The sequence below is a fragment of the Manacus candei genome, unplaced genomic scaffold, assembly GCF_025592945.1.
Source record: "Manacus candei isolate 608988 ecotype Guabito, Panama unplaced genomic scaffold, ASM2559294v1 h1tg000046l, whole genome shotgun sequence".
NCBI classification, from domain to species: domain Eukaryota; kingdom Metazoa; phylum Chordata; class Aves; order Passeriformes; family Pipridae; genus Manacus; species Manacus candei.
The window spans coordinates 17038003-17046306 of record NW_026138094.1 but is presented as its reverse complement, the minus strand read 5'-3'; positions in this window follow the sequence as shown (position 1 = coordinate 17046306).

Below are 8304 nucleotides of genomic sequence, written 5' to 3'. Positions count from 1 at the left end.
CTGAAAAAACTAAAATCAGGAGAGGAGTCTAAAAATCTGAAAATCAGCAGAGGAGCCTAAAAATCTTAAAATCAGGAGACGAGCCTAAAATCCTAAAAATCAGGAGAGGAGCTTAAAAAAAGTAAAATCAGGAGAGGAGCCAAAAAAATTTTAAATCAGGAAATGAGCCTAAAAATCTTAAAATCAGGAGAAGACCCTAAGAGAATAAAAATCAGGAGAGGAGCCTAAAAAAATTAAAATCAGGAGAAGAGCCTAAAAAAATTAAAAGCAGGAGAGGAGCCTAAGAGAATAAAAATCAGGAGAGGAGCCTAAAAATCTAAAAATCAGGAGAGGGGCCGAATAAAATAAAATCAGGAGAAGAGTCTAAAAATCTAAAAATCAGCAGAGGAGACTAAAAAAATTATAATCAGAAGAGGAGCCTGAAAAAATTGAAAATCAGGAGAGGAGCCTAAAAATCTGAAAATCAGGAGAGGAGCCTAAAAATCTTAAAATCAGGAGAAGAGCCTAAAATCCTAAAAATCAGGAGAGGAGCCTAAAAATCTGAAAATCAGGAGAGGAGCCTAAAAATCTTAAAATCAGGAGAAGAGCCTAAAATCCTAAAAATCAGGAGAGGAGCCTAAAAATCTGAAAATCAGGAGAGGAGCCTAAAAATCTTAAAATCAGGAGAAGAGCCTAAAATCGTAAAAATCAGGAGAGGAGCCTAAAAATCTAAAAATCAGGAGAGGAGCCTAAAAATAACCAAAATCAGGAGAGGAGCCTAAAAAAAACAAAAATCAGGAGAGGAGCCTAAAAAAAACAAAAATCAGGAGAGGAGCCTAAAAAAAACTAAAATCAGGAGAGGAGCCTAAAAAAAACAAAAATCAGGAGAGGAGCCTAAAAAAATTGAAATCAGGAGAGGAGCCTAAAAATCTAAAAATCAGGAGAGGAGCCAAAAAATATTAAAACCAGCAGAGGAGCCTAAAAAATTAAAAATCAGGACAGGAGCCCAAAAAAATTTTAAATCAGGAAAGGAGCATAGAAATATTAAAATCAGGAGAAGAGCCTAAGAGAATAAAAATCAAGAGAGCAGCCAAAAAAAATTAAAATCAGGAGAGGAGCCTAAACAAATTAAAATCAGGAGAGGAGTCTAAAAAAATTAAAATCAGGATAACAGCCTAAAAAAATTGAAATCAGGACAGGAGCCTAAAAAAATTAAAATCAGGACAGGAGCCTACAAAAACTAGAATCATGAGAGGAGCCTCAAAAAATTAATATCAGGAGAGGAGTCTAAAAGAATTTAAACCAGCATAGGAGCCTAGAAAAATTAAAAGCAGGAGAGGAGCCTAAGAGAATAAAAATCAGGAGAGGAGACTAAAAAACTAAAAATCAGGAGAGGAGCCTAAAAAATTTATATCAGGAGAGGAGCCTAAAAAAATCAATATCAGGAGAGGAACCTAGAAAAATTGAAATCAGGAGAGGAGCCAAAAAAAATTAAAACAAGCAGAGGAGCCTAAAAAAAATAAAAATCAGGACAGGAGCACAAAAAAATTTTAAATCAGGAAAAGAGTCTAAAAATATTAAAATCAGGAGAAGAGCCTAAGAGAATTAAAATCAAGAGAGCAGCCTAAAAAAATTAAAATCAGGAGAGGAGCATAAAAAAATTAAATCAGGAGAGGAGCCTTAAGAAATTATAACCAGGAGAGGAGCCTGAAAAAACTAAAATCAGGAGAGGAGTCTAAAAATCTGAAAATCAGGAGAGGAGCCTAAAAAATTAAAATCAGGAGGAGAGTCTAAAAAAATTAAAATCAGGGGAGGAGCCTTAAAAAATTAAAATCAGGAGAAGAGCCTAAAAAAATTAAAATCAGGAGAGGAGTATAAAAATCTTAAAATCATTAGAGGAGCCTAAAAAAATTAAAATCAGGACAGGAGCCCAAATAAATTTTAAATCAGGAAAAGAGCCTAAAAATATTAAAATCAGGAGAAGAGCCTAAGAGAATAAAAATCAAGAGAGCAGCCAAAAAAAATTAAAATCAGGAGAGGACACTAAACAAATTAAAATCAGGAGAGGAGTCTAAAAAAATTGAAACCAGGAGAGGAGTATAAAAATCTTAAAATCAGGAGAAGAGTATAAAAATCTAAAAATCAGGAAAGGAGCCTAAAAAAAAAAAATCATGAGAGGAGCCTAAAAAAATTAAAATCAGGAGAGGAGCCTAAAAAAAATAAACCAGGAGAGGAGACTAAAAAAATTAAAAGCAGGACAAGAGCCTACTAAAATTAAAATCAGGACAGGAGTCTACAAAAACTAGAATCAAGAGAGGAGCCTAAAAAAATTAATATCAGGAGAGGAGCCTAAAAAAATTAATATCAGGAGAGGAGTCTAAAAAAATTAAAACCAGCAGAGGAGCCTAAAAAAATTAAAAGCAGGAGAGGAGCCCAAAAAAATTTTAAATCAGGATAGGAGCCTAAAAAAATTAAAATCAGGAGAAGAACCTAAGGGAATAAAAATCAAGAGAGCAGCCTAAAAAAATTAAAATCAGGAGAGGAGCATAAAAAAATTAATATCAGGAGAGGAAACTAAAAAAACTAAAATCAGGAGAGGAGCATAAAAAAACAAAAATCAGGAGAGGAGCCTTAAAAAATTGAAATCAGGAGAGGAGCCTAAAAATCTAAAAATCAGGAGAGGAGCCAAAAAATATTAAAACCAGCAGAGGAGCCTAAAAAAATAAAAATCAGGACAGGAGCCCAAACAAATTTTAAATCAGAAAAGGAGCATAAAAATATTAAAATCAGGAGAAGAGCCTAAGAGAATAAAAATCAAGAGAGCAGCCAAAAAAAATTAAAATCAGGAGAGGAGCCTAAACAAATTAAAATCAGGAGAGGAGTCTAAAAAAATTAAAATCAGGACAGGAGCCTACAAAAACTAGAATCATGAGAGGAGCCTCAAAAAATTAATATCAGGAGAGGAGTCTAAAAGAATGTAAACCAGCATAGGAGCCTAGAAAAATTAAAAGCAGGAGAGGAGCCAAAGAGAATAAAAATCAGGAGAGGAGATTAAAAAACTAAAAATCAGGAGAGGAGCCTAAAAAATTTATATCAGGAGAGGAGCCTAAAAAAATTAATATCAGGAGAGGAACCAAAAAAATTAAAATCAGGAGAGGAGCCAAAAAAAAATTAAAACAAGCAGAGGAGCCTAAAAAAAATAAAAATCAGGACAGGAGCACAAAAAAATTTCAAATCAGGAAAAGAGCCTAAAAATATTAAAATCAGGAGAAGAGCCTAAGAGAATTAAAATCAAGAGAGCAGCCTAAAAAAATTAAAATCAGGAGAGGAGCATAAAAAAATTAAAATCAGGAGAGGAGTATAAAAATTAAAATCTGGAGACAAGCCTAAAAATCTAAAAATCAGGAGAGGAGCCTAAAAAAAAACGAAAATCAGGAGAGGAGCCTAAAAATCTAAAAATCAGGAGAGGAGCCTAAAAATCTAAAAATCAGGAGAGGAGCCTAAAAAAAACAAAAATCAGGAGAGGAGCCTAAAAAAATTAAAATCAGGAGAGGAGCCTAAAAATCTAAAAATCAGGAGAAGAGCCTAAAAAAATTAAAATCAGGAGAGGAGCCTACAAAAATTAAAATCAGGACAGGAGCCTACAAAAACTAGAATCATGAGAGGAGCCTAAAAGAATTAATATCAGGAGAGGAGCCTAAAAAAATTAAAACCAGCAGAGGAGCCTAAAAAAATTAAAAGCAGGAGAGGAGCCTAAAAAAATTAAAAGCAGGAGAGGAGCCTAAGAGAATAAAAATCAGGAGAGGAGCCTAAAAATCTAAAAATCAGGAGAGGAGCCAAAAAAAAATTAAAACCAGCAGAGGAGCCTAAAAAAATAAAAATCAGGACAGGAGCCCAAAAATATTTTAAATCAGGATAGGAGCCTAAAAATATTAAAATCAGGAGAAGAGCCTAAGAGAATAAAAATCAAGACAGCAGCCTAAAAAAATTAAAATCAGGAGAGGAGTCTAAAAAAATTAAAATCAGGAGAGGAGCCTAAAAATCTTAAAATCAGGAGAAGAGCATAAAAATCTAAAAATAAGGAGAGGAGCCTAAAAATGTAAAAATCAGGAGAGGAGCCTAAATAAAAACAAAAATCAGGAGAGGAGCCTAAAAAAACTAAAATCAGGAGAAGAGTCTAAAAAAATTAAAATCAGGAGAAGAGCCTTAAAAAATTATAATCAGGAGAGGAGCCTGAAAAAACTAAAATCAGGAGAGGAGCCTAAAAATCTGAAAATCAGGAGAGGAGCCTAAAAATCTTAAAATCAGGAGACGAGCCTAAAATCCTAAAAATCAGGAGAGGAGCCTAAAAAAATTAAAATCAGGAGAGGAGCCCAAAAAATTTTAAATCAGGATAGGAGCCTAAAAATTTAAAAATCAGGAGAAGAGCCTAAGAAAATAAAAATAAGGAGAGCACACTAAAAAAATTAAAATCAGGAGAGGAGCCTAAAACAATTAAAATCAGGAGAGGAGCCTAAAAAAATTAAAATCAGGACATGAGCCTACAAAAATTAAAATCAGGACAGGAGCCTACAAAAACTAGAATCATGAGAGGAGCCTAAAAAAATTAATATCAGGAGAGGAGCCTAAAAAAATTAAAACCAGCAGAGGAGCCTAAAAAAATTAAAAGCAGGAGAGGAGCCCAAAAAAATTTTAAATCAGGATAGGAGCCTAAAAAAATTAAAATCAGGAGAAGAACCTAAGAGAATAAAAATCAAGAGAGCAGCCTAAAAAAATTAAAATCAGGAGAGGAGCCTAAAAAAATAAAATCAGGAGAGGAGCCTAAAAAAATTATAATCAGGAGAGGAGCCTACAAAAATTAAAATCAGGACAGGAGCCTACAAAAATTAAAATCAGGACAGGAGCCTACAAAAACTAGAATCATGAGAGGAGCCTAAAAAAATTAATATCAGGAGAGGAAACTAAAAAAACTAAAATCAGGAGAGGAGCATAAAAAAACAAAAATCAGGAGAGGAGCCTAAAAAAATTGAAATCAGGAGAGGAGCCTAAAAATCTAAAAATCAGGAGAGGAGCCAAAAAATATTAAAACGAGCAGAGGAGCCTAAAAAAATAAAAATCAGGACAGGAGCCCAAAAAAATTTTAAATAAGGAAAGGAGCCTAAAAATATTAAAATCAGGAGAAGAGCCTAAGAGAATAAAAATCAAGAGAGCAGCCAAAAAAAATTAAAATCAGGAGAGGAGCATAAAAAAATTAAAATCAGGAGAGGAGTCTAAAAAAATTAAAATCAGGAGAAGAGCCTAAAAAAATTGAAATCAGGACAGGAGCCAAAAAAAATTAAAATCAGGACAGGAGCCTACAAAAACTAGAATCATGAGAGGAGCCTAAAAAAATTAATATCAGGAGAGGAGCCTAAAAGAATTTAAACCAGCATAGGAGCCGAAAAAAATTAAAAGCAGGAGAGGAGCCTAAGAGAATAAAAATCAGGAGAGGAGACTAAAAATCTAAAAATCAGGAGAGGATCCTAAAAAAATTTATATCAGGAGAGGAGCCTAAAAAAATTAAAATCAGGAGAGGAGCCAAAAAAAATTAAAACAAGCAGAGGAGCCTAAAAAAAATAAAAATCAGGACAGGAGCACAAAAAAATTTTAAATCAAGAAAAGAGCCTAAAAATATTAAAATCAGGAAAAGAGCCTAAGAGAATAAAAATCAAGAGAGCAGCCTAAAAAAATAAAAATCAGGAGAGGAGCATAAAAAAATTAAAATCAGGAGAGGAGTATAAAAATCTAAAATCAGGAGAAGAGCATAAAAATCTAAAAATCAGGAAAGGAGCCTAAAAAAACCAAAAATCAGGAGAGGAGCCTAAAAAAATTAAAATCAGGAGAAGAGCCTTGAAAAATTATAATCAGGAGAGGAGCCTGAAAAAACTAAAATCAGGAGAGGAGTCTAAAAATCTGAAAATCAGGAGAGGAGCCTAAAAATCTTAAAATCAGGAGAAGAGCATAAAGATCTAAAAATCAGGAGAGGAGCCAAAAAAAATTAAAACAAGCAGAGGAGCCTAAAAAAAATAAAAATCAGGACAGGAGCACAAAAAAATTTTAAATCAAGAAAAGAGCCTAAAAATATTAAAATCAGGAGAAGAGCCTAAGAGAATAAAAATCAAGAGAGCAGCCTAAAAAAATAAAAATCAGGAGAGGAGCATAAAAAAATTAAAATCAGGAGAGGAGTATAAAAATCTAAAATCAGGAGAAGAGCATAAAAATCTAAAAATCAGGAAAGGAGCCTAAAAAAAAAAAAAAATCAGGAGAGGAGCCTAAAAAAATTAAAATCAGGAGAAGAGCCTTGAAAAATTAATATCAGGAGAGGAGCCTGAAAAAACTAAAATCAGGAGAGGAGTCTAAAAATCTGAAAATCAGGAGAGGAGCCTAAAAATCTTAAAATCAGGAGAAGAGCATAAAAATCTAAAAATCAGGAGAGGAGCCTAAAAATCTAAAAATCAGGAGAGGAGCCTAAAAAAAACAAAAATCAGGAGAGGAGCTTAAAAAAATTAAAATCAGGAGAGGAGTGTAAAAAAATTAAAATCAGGAGAGGAGCCTAAAAAAATTAAAATCAGGAGAGGAGCCTAAAAAAAATTAAAACCAGGACAGGAGCTCAAGAAAATTTTAAATCAGGAAAGGAGCCTAAAAATATTAAAATCAGGAGAAGAGCCTAAGAGAATAAAAATCAAGAGAGCTGCCAAAAAAAATTCAAATCAGGAGAGGAGCCTACAAAAATTAAAATCAGGAGAGGAGTCTAAAAAAATTAAAATCAGGAGAGGAGCCTAAAACAATTAAAATCAGGAGAGGAGCCTAAAACAATTAAAATCAGGAGAGGAGCCTAAAACAATTAAAATCAGGAGAGGAGCCTAAGAGAATAAAAATCTGGAGAGGAGACTGAAAATTTAAAAATCAGGAGAGGAGCCTAAAAAAATTAAAATCAGAAGAGGAGCCCAAAAAAAAAAAAAATCAGGAGAGGAGCCTAAAAAAATGAAAATCAGGAGAGGAGCCCAAAAAAATTTTAAATCAGGAAAGGTGCCTAAAAAAATTAAAATCAGGAGAGGAGCCTAAAAATCTAAAAATCAGGAGAGGGGCCGAATAAAATAAAATCAGGAGAAGAGTCTAAAAATCTAAAAATCAGCAGAGGAGACTAAAAAAATTATAATCAGGAGAGGAGCCTGAAAAAACTAAAATCAGGAGAGGAGCCTAAAAATCTTAAAATCAGGAGAAGAGCCTAAAATCCTAAAAATCATGAGAGGAGCCTAAAAATCTGAAAATCAGGAGAGGAGCCTAAAAATCTTAAAATCAGGAGAAGAGCCTAAAATCGTAAAAATCAGGAGAGGAGCCTAAAAATCTGAAAATCAGGAGAGGAGCCTAAAAATCTTAAAATCAGGAGAAGAGCCTAAAATCGTAAAAATCAGGAGAGGAGCCTAAAAATCTAAAAATCAGGAGAGGAGCCTAAAAATAACCAAAATCAGGAGAGGAGCCTAAAAATAACCAAAATCAGGAGAGGAGCCTAAAAAAAACAAAAATCAGGAGAGGAGCCGAAAAAAGTTTTAAATCAGGAAATGAGCCTAAAAATCTTAAAATCAGGAGAAGAGCCTAAGAGAAAAAAAATAAGGAGAAGAGCCTAAAAATATTAAAATTAGGAGACGGGGCCTAAAAAAATTAAAATCAGGAGAGGAGTATAAAAATCTTAAAATCTGGAGACAAGCCTAAAAATCTAAAAATCAGGAGAGGAGCCTAAAAAAAAACGAAAATCAGGAGAGGAGCCTAAAAATCTAAAAATCAAGAGAGGAGCCTAAAAATCTAAAAATCAGGAGAGGAGCCTAAAAAAAACAAAAATCAGGAGAGGAGCCTAAAAATCTTAAAATCAGGAGAAGAGCCTAAAAAAATTAAAATCAGGACAAGAGCCTACAAAAATTAAAATCAGGACAGGAGCCTACAAAAACTAGAATCATGAGAGGAGCCTAAAAGAATTAATATCAGGAGAGGAGCCTAAAAAAATTAAAAGCAGGAGAGCAGCCTAAGAGAATAAAAATCAGGAGAAGAGCCTAAAAAAATAAAATCAGGAGAGGAGCCTAAAAAAATTAAAATCAGGAGAGGAGTCTAAAAAAATTAAAATCAGGAGAGGAGCCTAAAAATCTGAAAATCAGGAGAGGAGCCTAAAAATCTTAAAATCAGGAGACGAGCCTAAAATCCTAAAAATCAGGAGAGGAGCCTTAAAAAAAATTAAAAATCAGGAGAAGAGCCAAAAAAATTTTAAATCAGGAAATGAGCCTAAAAATCTTA